Source organism: Dromaius novaehollandiae, chromosome 9 (assembly GCF_036370855.1).
Source record: "Dromaius novaehollandiae isolate bDroNov1 chromosome 9, bDroNov1.hap1, whole genome shotgun sequence".
In the NCBI taxonomy this organism is placed as follows: domain Eukaryota; kingdom Metazoa; phylum Chordata; class Aves; order Casuariiformes; family Dromaiidae; genus Dromaius; species Dromaius novaehollandiae.
The window spans coordinates 26674217-26686676 of record NC_088106.1 but is presented as its reverse complement, the minus strand read 5'-3'; the positions used below and the strand labels follow the sequence as shown (position 1 = coordinate 26686676).

General features: G+C 42.1%; 1 protein-coding gene across 1 annotated transcript in view; it reads right to left on the bottom strand.

The window, feature by feature from the left end:
- Positions 1 to 4525, bottom strand: part of AMER3 (APC membrane recruitment protein 3) — a 42827-nt gene extending 38302 nt beyond the window's left edge. The window contains exon 1 of the mRNA XM_064516971.1: positions 4442 to 4525. The gene's annotated coding sequence lies outside the window, so the exon portion shown is untranslated. The remainder of the gene's footprint in view (positions 1 to 4441) is intronic.
- Between the last annotated feature and the right edge of the window lie 7935 nt (positions 4526 to 12460).

Sequence of the window (12460 nt, the reverse complement as noted above, 5' to 3'; positions counted from 1 at the left end):
GACACAAAGGCAAACACTTTCTAGAGCATTTTTACATCTGTACATTTACTTTTCAGTTTCCTCTGATGAGGAAAAAAGTAAGTTAGTTTTTTTTTTAAAAAAGATCTACTTTGCATATAACCATCATCTTCATATTCTAATTCCTTAACTTCTTTAATCCCTTTTTCTTTTTTTTATTTTTCATTTCCCCCCAGGATTCTTGCCAGAGTAGCTAGTATCTAGTTCATTATGTCATCCTACTTATCTTGTTTGAACACTGGGACAACTTTGGGAATCTTCCCCATTATTCCATGCTCTATTAAATTTGAACACCAAGAGAGGGATGATCTCCTCAGCCAACTCTTTCATGGCTCTTAAGAGCAAGTCACCAGAGACTGCAGATTTATTAAAATATTCATCCCAGATGCTGTTTTGCAGCTACTATGCATTCCTCTTCATCTTAATATGATATGCATCTTTCCAAATACAGAACAGAAATATTTATTGAATGCAGCTCTCTTTTCTATACCTATTAATACATGTACCATTGCTGGTTGTAATGGGCTATACCATGATACCATTTTTTTTTCTTCTGTCTTCAGGGACATAGGTTGTATCACCAAGCTCAGAAGGGTATCAGAGATGTTATATTCAGATTAAAGTACTGTAAGGGAAAGTTGCAGCATATCCCTCCAGTGGTTATGTAAAGCTAATCAAAATACTGTGAAAAATGATTCTGGGAGTTCATAAAATGGTACATCTTCTCTGGGATTTCCTGACCTGTGCACTCAGCTACACTGTTGTCTGTCTCTCCTCCTTTTTAATTATTTTCCTCTTGGATTTAACTTGGAATATGTCTCCTCTTCCACAGGAATAAAGGGTGTATGAAGGACTGATTTCCACTTTTGCAAAGGAGATATATTTTGAAATTAAAATTCACTCCAAAGAACAGGAACTTGTGGAAACTGGCAGCCAGTCTACTAAGGGTGGCTTGTTCTGTTTTAAACAAGCTCTGGATGTATTCTTGTTTTTGTTGCTTGATTTCCTTTTTGGCAACAATAGGATTATTTATGGAATCACATTTAGATAGAGAACATCCCTGAATCTTCTCCTGGGCTACAGTTTAATTGTAATTTACCATGTTCCTAAATGCAGAAGCCTTGAGAATCTCCATCTACAGTGGATGAAGGGCATTTTTCTCAGACTTGATCATAATTGCTGCTCACTCTTAGGCTTTTAGAAGCTTCTAAGCAGGCAATTAGATCTGGGTTATAGTATAATGGAAATAAGATTTTGGCATAGATTTGGATAATACTGCTCATTAAAGTGCAGAGGTACTTCATGGTCAACTATACACCATCTGTGCCTGGTGTCTGACAGCCTTCTCACAAACACAGAAGGGTTTTACTATGTCTCTGCTTAAGTAAAAGTAAATTAAAGTTTAGAATAGGAAGGTGAGCACATGCCTGTGAGCTGAAGAGACTCAGTTTTAGGACAATCAAAGCAATGCTAGAGTCCTGGGTTATGAGGACCTGAACTAGATTGAGTGAGCTAAGTGTTCTGGTTAATAACAGCCATATTCAGATGTCTTAAATTCTGCCCAAGTCCAGATCAACAGACAAGGAGGCTGCAGAAGAGTGTAGTGGAGCTGGACTGGATATTCAGTAGGACACAGGAAGAAGATGGGTGGAGGCAGAAGTCAAGCTCTCTAAATATTGCCACCAACATGCCAGTCAGAGGAGAGAGGAGGGGACACCTGCCTCTGTCCACAGCCCCCAAAGTCTTCTGCCAGGCTGGGATTTGGGAGTTTTTGTAGGATTTTCCTTCTCTGGAAGAATGGGGGAAGATTTCCTTTGACTTCCGGGGCTGTTGTCAAAGTCATTTAGCTTAACTCACAGTGGAAAAGGTTTGGCTAGGTCATCTTCTAAGAAAAGGTAAAATATATTTTACTTTAATCTGCCATTAGCTAAAATGCCAGTCCTCTTGGGTGTAACTCTAGGAAGATCAGCCCACTGAGAAATTAAAAGTGTCTGCTTCAGTGATGTTGCAGAGAGAGAAAAAATGGGATTACAGAGAGGAAATTTAGATTGAATTCTCTAGCTCTTGCAACTTTGACTCAAAATTGCTTTTGCTTAAGTAGGGAAAAATGTACTATAATTACAGTTCAGTTACTCCAAAATCTTATCAGCTGTCTGATTTGGACTACTCCTACTTGCTTTTTTTATGTGTAGTTTCTGTGTAATTGTCTCTGTTGGAGATTAAAAGTAAGAAAATTCAGGACACAGCAGTTGTTTTGTAGAGGAAATGGGAGTGCTCTTTCTGCTTCTTTACATTTAGTTCATTCTTAAAAACTGGCATGTTGTGAAGGTTGTGCCTTACTCTCTTGCTAAGCAGAATTCTACATACCACTTGGAGTCTAATTTTGCCTCCCTCCTTTTGCTTGTGTTAAATGAGAGCTGACAAATCTTGTGTACTGCGATAGTTTTTGATGTTTAAAAAAGGAAAGAACTCTATTTCCACAGCTTCTATGTTTTAAGATACAATTTTGGAACAAGTCCAAATTCTCTTCTTCCGAAGTGGCTTCATATCAATAGGACTTAAGATCCTGTGTATCAAAGTTAAATCTGAAAATTTTACCCCTACTCTCCAAACGGGAAAGGTAGCATAATTAAATTTCCTGAAAACATTTATCTGGTTTGTGCATTTGGATGTGTATTGTGCTTAAAATGGATACACTTTAAAATGAAATATATTTTAAAAGATTCCATGAAGAAATTGTACAACGGGAAAGGGAAAAGAACTGAGCACTCCAGGATGCATTCCAGGGCTCCCTTCCTGTGGCTAGTTAACCTTGGTAGGATTTTTGCTGGGCAGCAGTCTGAAATCCTAAGACGCATAAACAGACAAGCATGAGGAGCTGAGAAACATGGCTACTTTTAAAATCAGTGGATGATACTAATTTTTAATGCTTTAGATCTAATCAGTTAGCACTGCATAAAAAAGAGTTTTTTCTCCCAGTAAAGAAGAGGATATTTTTGGAATAAGACTGTTTATTACTTTCACAAATCTTTCCTCTCTAACTCAGGAGATAAAGTTAATAATGGAAATGCTTATGAATAGTGATATATATATAACATACATTCTCTTCTGTTAGTTGCATTTTTAATTATAAATCCGCTTCCTTGCTAGAGGGTGGTGATACCCTGCCTGCAGTTACTGTAATACTGTTTCTTGTAAGGAAATGAACGTAAAAGTTCTTACAGTGGAACGCAAAGAGAATTTTAAAGCAGTGTTCATCTTCTTGTGTAAACTGCTTACTCTGCTCATATCTCATCTCCATCAGGAAACAAAAAAAACAGGGTGAAAACGATGGAAGATGTAATCAGGGACAGTCATGATTCACACAACACGGGAATGTTTATTTTTAAATAAACCCGTGTGACACACAAACCTGCACTGCGATCATGCCTCTTGTTTGGAGTACTACTCTCGTTATCATCAGAGGCAGTATCTTATCATTCCCCTTAATCACCTCTCTCTCTTGGGTAACCCAAGATGCCTAGTTATTTGCATATACATTTAGGTCAGGCAATGGCTTTCTCCCTAAGAACCAGGAGAAAGCACATTGGCTTGCTTTTCTTAAATCTTAATTCCACTGAACACACAAAGTAAAATCTTACACTCTCCAGCAGAATACTAGAAGGATGTGTAGTTAAATGCTTAATCTTATTAGCAGTGTGCTATAGGAAAGTCTAAACCTTCAGTTAAGCCCTACCAACTGTTCAGTAAAGCTAAGGCATTTTTATAGTAAAATTAACCACGTTTCTACTTCCAGCACACAGTCGCGGTGTGTACCAACAGGAGGGATCGCCCAGGGAAGAGCAGCACCCACTGCTTCACCAGCCCAGTGCGGGGCATGCGGCAGGGGCGGAAGGAGGGTGAGTCCATGACAAAAGGTGGCTCCTTCTCTGGCAAAACCTCTGCACCCCTCACTCAGTTTTCTTCTATACCTGAGGCTGAGAGAAATGTAATTGCTTGAAATATTCTTACTGCACCTTGTGAAAGAGCAGTGTAAACTCCTGCACAGGGAGTTACTGAAGCATTAGTCTATTGCCAGGGGAAGGCAGCTGAGCAGATATTTCTGCTGTGTACCTGAAAGGGAAACAGTGCATTTATTACTTGCCGTGGCCATCAGCCTGTTGTACCAGACAGCAAAGTGTTAACCTTGCCAGCTTTGGCCATTTTCAGTAATATATTGTTTGAAAAGGAGATTGAATGTGCATTTTTAAAAATGCAGGTACACACTGGTCAGATATATGGAAAAATAAATTAAAAGCAATCCTTCAAAAATGAGCAGTCAACCTAAGGTAATAGTCCCTTGTAGTCCCAGTGAGTGTCAGAGCAAAGGAAATGCCATTGCACCAAAGGAAACAATAAGGCAAATCGCAAAAATCCTACTCACCATGTTTTATCACTGAGCAGAAATCCTCTCTCCTAGCCTTGCTACTGAGGCTGGTCTTTATCCAGAGGCTCCTGTGATGCTTTTCAGATTTGGAGGGGCTGGACCGCTGCTGCTCTCCACTGTTATTCTCCACCCCCTGTCTTTCCCTCCTCCTCCTTCCTTCATCCCCACCCCCTCATTCCTCCTGCTTGTAGCTTTTTCATACCCTACAAAGATTCTAGGCTTCCACATGTAGCTTGATTTAGGAAAGATGCTTATTTCAGCCATCTGCTTGGTATCATGGAAATGCCTCCATTTCTAAAGGGACAAAAGCCCAGAAGGTAAGCTCGGGAGTCCTGAGCCAGCATTTTGGTTACTCTCTATGTGACAGCTTATTACATAGGGAGGAAGGAGCACATCCAATATATTTGCATTTCTCACCCGGGTTTTTGTTTCTGACTAGGATTCAGGAAACCAGTCCTAACAGGTATTTCTAGGTTAGTGAGATGTTTCCCTGTGCGATATGTTCAGGTTATTGAACCGTGCCACCCTTTGAAGAAGTAGTTGGTAAGGCTTTTGTTAATGCTGATGTAAAAGGGGATCTCATGGTAGCAAACTGGCTGTAAGGGGAGAGAGTGAATATTTCTACTGCCGAAAGGTAGAATGCCTGGTGTTCGCCTCATGTTGCCTTCACCAAACATGATTTATTGATTTCTTCTTTCGGTCAGTCTAACTTCTGTATCAGTGTGCAGTGAAGTCAGAATCTGAGGCTATACCATCATTCCTTGTTACAGAGATGAGTTTATAATCATCACAAATACCAGAGCTTTAAGCACATGAGAGCATCATGCTGGCATCCCTGCCCCAGCCCTTTCCTTGTGAAGGGGTTCTAGCCTGCTTGTATCTTGACAGTCCTTCCCCACTAACTCTCCTCTGACTCTTCGGCTCTGCTCTTTCAATTCCCCTGCGTTCTCCTTCCCGGTTGTTGAAACACCTCTGTTCAGGGCAGCGTAGGGAGCCTCTGAAGAGCAAAAGTGTATATTATAAAGCAGTGGGTTAATCCACTGCAGTAGCTCTCCTGTGAGCTGCATTTTTAGAGCTGTACTCTAGGATACTGCAGTACTCTGTGTACACACTGGTATACCTGCAGGCAGTTTACCCTTCTGATAGGGGGGCTAACATCACGATTGCTTTGAGGTAGTAATCAGGCAGGTGTCAGACAATTGACTGGGGCAGAGCAAGTTCAGACAAGCCCAATCTGACCCAAACAGGTATTTAAAAAATCTTCCAGCTCTGTGAGAACCAAAGATGAGTGTTCCCTCACAACTAGAAGGGGTGCATTAGTTAGAGAGCAGATCTGTGCTACCCTCGGGTGGCAGCAGAAAGGGAACAAAAGCCTCAGCCTGCTACAGCGGTCTCATCCTGCCTTTCTCAAGTGGGCCTTAGCTGAACCTTGGAGATGGGAAGGGAAGGATCTTAAACTTTGTGCTGTCCAAGCTTCTAAAGCTAAAAAGTCAGCTAGCTAAGCTTAAAAGGAGGCAAAACAGAGAGCTTCTACTCCAAATACCAGCCATTAAAGCCAGAGGCATTAAGCCTTGTTGGTAGAGACTGGAAAGTTAAATCTTGGAAAACCCCCAGGGTTCAGTTCAACCTGAACCAAGTTAGAAAGCCCTTGTGTGACTCCACTGAAAGACTGGTGGGAGGAAGGAGCAAGCTATGGGTAAATCCTAGGAGCTCTGGCAAGCAGCTTATGAGCAATCATGAAAGGAGCTACATTACTTAGAAATGGATTTGATGTTTTTGATTCTGCATGAAATATTTGTATTAAGTGTAGGGAGAAGCCTTTCTTCATGATGGGTAAATGAGGCTACCAAGTTTTGTGGTGGTAAATCCTTGCTCTGCAGTGATATTGGCTTTGGGAGCCTCCACTTACTGTGCTGTGTTTTGGAAAGAGGGAACCTTTTAAAACCTTGAAGTCCTCTTTATTCAAAGTAACATTAATGCCTATTAGAAATGCTGATAGACATGAGAGTCAATCAAAGGTCACTTTTTGTGCTGATTCAAGGCTGGTGGCTGGTGTTGGTAATGTCTCAGCAAACCAGGGTTTTAGGGTTTTGACCTGAAAATTATGCATGCTCACAATTTCTGAGCTGAGTTTCTGAAGTCTGGAGTGTGGCCTGAAAGGTAAAAGTACATCAAAAGAGATGTACCCAAATATATCATGTGGAGAAAGAAACAGAATAGTGAGCACTTAAAAGTGCAGTTAAAACCTACTTCATATACGATTCATCTGAATAAGACAAGTCTTCTCAAAGATGCAGGGAGAATCTGGCCAGAGAGGAGCTCTTTGCTCTAGCAGTGTTTTAGGTAGTTCCTATATCTCCAGTGTCAAGGACAGTGTAACTCTGCTCCTCAGTGACTAGGATAGATCTTGTATAGATGTCCCTGCTTCTTCTAAATGGCTCCTTTATTGAAGGAGTTAGAGGAGATCGCTCTCAGACCTTGATGAGATACCCAAACATCATGACTCAGATAAAGCCTCTCCTATGATGAGAGATCTCCAGGTTTTAGGGGTTCTGTGTTTTCCATATGGACAAACATCCCCTTCTTTAGAGCCTTGTATTTCCCTTCATCAAGGGAACTGCAAACCATCAAGCGTGTTCATTGGCCTAAATCACAGTCCCATTGCATGCACTGGTAAACGTCTAGTACAATGAACAGCAGCTGAGTTGTAGTAGCTTTTACGTGTTCCAGTAGAGCCCCTTTTCCTTCCTAAATAGTTCTCAACTTACAGTTACCTGAACTATCCTTTTCTGCTATCATTTCATTTCAGGTTACTTCTCTGTGGTTGTTCATCAGCTTGGTTCAAAAGGCCTTCCCTTTCACTCAGTGCTTTGCTTTATTTGTCTGTGTATAAATACCTATGTATAAATCTAATCAGCCTTTGCTGATTCAATCAGCTTCAGCCTGTCCAGAATTGTTCTGGATATGGGAGGCAAACTAGGGAAGGGGAAGCAGAAAACTGTAAATGAAGGGCATAGATAGGACAAGGAGGGGCCTTAAGAGAAGAGGGACTAAAGAGCATGCAGTCCCTAACATGGCAAGGAAAGGGCAGCAGGAATCCTTAGTATCCAGTGAGAATGAACTGGGGAAAGAAGAGGAAAATCCACATGAGGGATGGTATGGAAAGACAGGAAGCCCCTAAATCAGCCAGGGAGTTTTTGGATGAAGCAGGCCCAGCCTGTCAAAGCCTGGAAGCTTGCATCTCCCTAGAGTGGGTAGCAAGTGTTTTGCATCAAACTATTGAGAACAACTATTAGCATGAGCTAGTCACACACAAAAAAAGTTGTACTATTTTAAAATCTTCTCTGCATGGAAGGATATAGCTGGCTCTTTAATCCTGTAGAGACTCAGGACAAAACTTTTTCTTTCCAAGAAATTACCTACAGAATGAATTTGACCCAAGCTATTTTCTGCCAGTGAACCAATGGAGAGTCTAACAATCCTTAATCCAGTTGAGTTTTCTGCTAACATCAGCTTAAACTGAATTATTCATGCATTCTTACCAGTATATCATGGTTTTGCATGTCATAGAGATTTGGTAATGGGATATGGAGCCTTTTCTCTCCAGATCGCTATCAGAAGGCTGCCCTCAGTTGAAGAGAACAATCTTTGCTACTTATCTGACTGCTTCGCAGAGCTTGCATTAAGTTAATTGCTACTCTCCTTTCCGTTACTTGGTGAGCTAGTGTCTGCTACAAAATTTATGATTAAAAATTGTTAATAACGTCAGTGCTTAGCAAATTAAATAGAAGCACTTTTATCCACAGCTTTCTGTAAGCATATTCTACCTCAACATCCCCTGTCCCTATGTCTTCCCTGTGAGGCACTACTGTTCCCATATTGCTGCCGAGGAGATGAGGCGGAGAAGGTAGGGTTGCAAGAGCCCCTCTCAGCACTGGTATAAATGGAAAAGAGGATTTTCAGGAAAAAAGAAAATTGTGAGGACATGTCTCTAGCTGCTTATCTTAGAGTAGTGGCTTCCATTAAGCTTTCCAGTTTAAGCAAAAGACTATCAGATAATAAATGCTCACTTACGAAATTAGTGGGTGAAAATGAGCTGCATTATATACTATAAAGAACTAGTCTAGAACAGAATTGTTTCACCAGTCCCAAGTCCATACAGTACAAAGGTAATACATTGGAGGGACATGACACCTCAGGGACACATCTACAGAAATACTGAAATACAAATATTCGAGGCACATGTTTAGAAGTTTTTCCATTCCAGATGTGCTGTGTAGCATAAACATCCATCCAGATGAGGCAAGAATAGCTCTAGCTACACTACAATTATGAGTATATATATGAGCATATATTCTTACATAGTGGCAGCATGTAAGGGGGATGGAAAGAGGAGTTTATGGATATGTTTATCTGCATCTGCTCTCTGAAACCAGAGCAGATAATGCCCTTTAATAAATTTTACTCTTTTGGCCACAAGCCCTGCAAAAAGTAGTAAATTCGTTGTTTATCTGAAATGTTGCCACCACTGTAGGTTAAACAGCATTTACAATTCATTATTTTTATAAAAATTACTTTAATGTTGTGTTATGTCCACCCCATCTTTAGAAAACAGTACAGCCTCAGTGGTATCGCCAGTTTTATTGAACTGCTGCTGTCGTTAACAGACACTCCATCTCAAAGGCAAAGCAATCATTCAGTGTGAAGCCTAGGGGACAGCAAAATGCACTGTTCCACAGACATCCCAGTACAACCTATGAGCAAAATTTTCTCTGCTTCCACTGCACAAGATGCTAGTGTGATGAGAGAAGGTTATAGGAATTTTTTAGTGACTGTTTCATGTGACTTGGTTTCCCTGCTTAATTTTGTATTGCTCTCTGCCTGGTTACATACAATTAAGTGCTTTGAATGCCTTGCTAAAACTCAAGCAGGAAACAGATACAGATGAGGTGGCCTTAGATATACAGCTTCAAATAACAGAGACGAGGCCATCAGTGGGGGAGAAACTATTTCAGTGGCTTTAATAGGATAGTCTTTCAAACGCTAAAGCTGGGATCAAAGGAGGGCTAAAACCAAAAATACCCAGTTAAGGGAGAAGTGTGTAATTAGATAAGGGCTACTGAGGGTGACAGCAAAAACCTAGCGGACTGAGATGTACATGCAGACAGGGGGATGGATACTAATGCTGTGAGCAGGACAGGCTGCTTCTACCACTTTTGTCTTTCACTGCATGCTTTTATTTTGTGAAAAATCGTGTGTTGCACAGAGATGCTGGTGTAGGCACAGTGCAGATACACACTTGTCAAAGGATCTTGCAAAGGAGTCCTGCTTGGTGGTATAGGGGCCATTGACCGAATCGCAAATTCTGTTCTGGGAAAAGAAAGCTCTTGGCTGCGTGTGTAGTCGGTGAGACCTCAAGCAAAACAGCACTACAGCCAGCCTGGTAACTGTGACAAATAGACCCTCTGCTTTCCATAAAATCCTACTTGTCTGCCAGTCTGTCTTTAAAAACAGGCAAACAAAAGAAAGATGGATGAAAATGAAGCCTTTGAAATCACCAGCAGTGATTTACTCAATCAAAAATACATTTTGGAAATACATCTGTGTGTTGGATTTGTATTGGAGGTGGCAGTTAATGTGTCTCAGCCAAATTTGATTGTAAACCAGCAAGTTATATCTCTTAGAACAGACTAAAACACTGGCTTTTGAATGCAGCTTGCTAGCAGACCTAGAGATAATGTTTGGCAGTGTTTGTGTCTTTTGATTTCCCCGCCTGCTGTGTGTTAAGTGGTAGTGGATAAGGATGGAAGCTTACAGCCCGCTGCTGCTTAATCTGCCACGGTAGCTGGAAGGTGAAACTTCTGGGCATGTTCCTTGAAGTCATTAAATGATGTTTGTGTTAGAAGTGTTGCAATAAAAGTAAGACTGTTATCGTAGTGAGATATGATTGTTAATATATTTTTGCAATTACTGTAAATAAAGCAGTAAAACTGGAAGAAGTAAGCTTCTGGAGAGCTGCTTCGTTAATGTATCATGAGTATCGACAATGCCAAGGTCACTGTTTGGGTTGCAGCTACACTAATTACCAGAAGGTCTTAAAATACAGCAGTCCATTTAAAGTGAGGTGATTTGCTGAGTACTATTCTCTTTATCCTTTATTCTTTCCTTTCATCACTGGCTGTTACCATAGCTCTGGAACAAAACGGTCTCTCCCCAGCTGTTTGATTTTCGACAGAGGGGTTATTAAGGTTTCTAAGCCAGCTGCTTGGCAGTACTCGAGCATATTAAACTGTTATATATTTCTCTTACAAATGCACAGTAGCCATTTTCCAACTGGGAGCAGAGTGTCAGGGCAAGCCAGGATGGTGTGGAACCTGGGAGACAGAGGAAAAATGTGTGCAAGGAGAGAAAGCTGGGAGGCGAGCTCAGCTGGGGCTGTGCGCGTGGCCCCGTGTTACGGCAGGGCGGATGCTGTGTCCTTTGTTCCTGTGGGTTGAGAGGGGCGGCACACTTGTGAAACAGGATGCATTTGTTTAGGAAAAGCAATTCAAAAATGATTCTTGAACTTTAAATACAGAATTGGCAATTTCTCGCCCTGCAGAGACACTACTGCAACCTGCACTTCTGAAAAGGACTAGTGATGTTTGAACACCTCTCTTTCTAGGTACCTAGTTTGAAATACCTTAAAGGGAGCCCAAAGCTTTTTAAAAATCAGACACCTTAAGGTGCTTCAAAGTCCTTTACGTGGTGAGTTTTTACTATGAAGAAAAGCAACAGGAGACTGGAAAGTTTACAGAGCTTGAGTGAGGAGGAGTATGAAGGCATGTAAAGCCAGGGTGCTGCTCACTACATTGTCATAGCTGCATAGGAAGTAATTTGGAGCCTGGCAGTGCTTGGGAGAACCGTGTCTCTTCCGACCTGACATAACTGGGAGTGGTATCCCAGAACGGAGAGAAGCCAGCCACAAAATTAGTTAGCTTCTTCCTCAGCTCATTAAAAGGTTTGTCCAGCCAAGAATAAAGTCTGGACTGACACGTAGCTCTGTGTGCTGTCACAGAAGTGGTACGTGAATGGCACAGGGACAGGGGACCTTCATTTCCTCATTTGTTGCTTCAGCGTGAAGGTCTGTGTACGAGAGCTGCTGCTGCCTCTCCTTGCACTGTGCGGTGCGCGGGGTCTGTGGTGGACACCTGCAGCTCAGGCCCACGGTGCTCTAACTGCAGGGTGCAGCTGGAGGCCGGCAGATTTCTCTGCCCTGCTGCTGTTTCCTATTCTGTGTTTGCCCTATGTCAGCATGGATCAAACTCAGGGTAGCCTGCTCCAGACATGGCCCCAGTAATTAGAAATTACCTAAAATAACAAGGGGCTAAGATGCCTTAGTTAATGGAAGAACACTAGGTAATACGCAGAGAAACCTGGCAGCTCCGTATGGACCAAGTTTGGATCGGTTAGCAGAGTGACTTAAGCAGGCTGAGCTGATAAACGTGCTGCCCATAGGTTCAGGGGTCTCCGCACTGTCGTGTTCATGCTTTGGGTTCCAATATGGTGACATGGAGATGCTAGAGCTGGCGCTGAAGCAGTGGCTGTCTCCCTGCAGCCAGCCTGGCTCTCGGAGCAGCCACTCATGGCACTGTACGGCACTTGACCCTTCGAACTGCCGTGCCTGAACAGCTTTGGTGTCTCTCCATCAATGACAAGGGGTTTTCCTCGCTTCATAGACTGCTCGTGGCTAAACAAGAGGTCACTGGTAGTTGAAACATCTGCCTAAGAGGAAGAGTTAGGGAAGAGACTCTGTGGTCCTCTTCCAACAAGTGCTGCTGCTGGGCGGGCAGGAACCGCATGCTTTCTCAGCAGCAGCTCCCAGATAAATGTGTGTGCACAGCGCTCCCAGAGTCTCTCATAGAACTGTTGTTATTTTCCCTGTCCCGTAGAGATCTTTCTTCACCACCTAAACATGTATTTGAAGTTGTGACTGCTTTGGCTACTCTGCTGGATGCATGCTGCTGTTTCCACCTG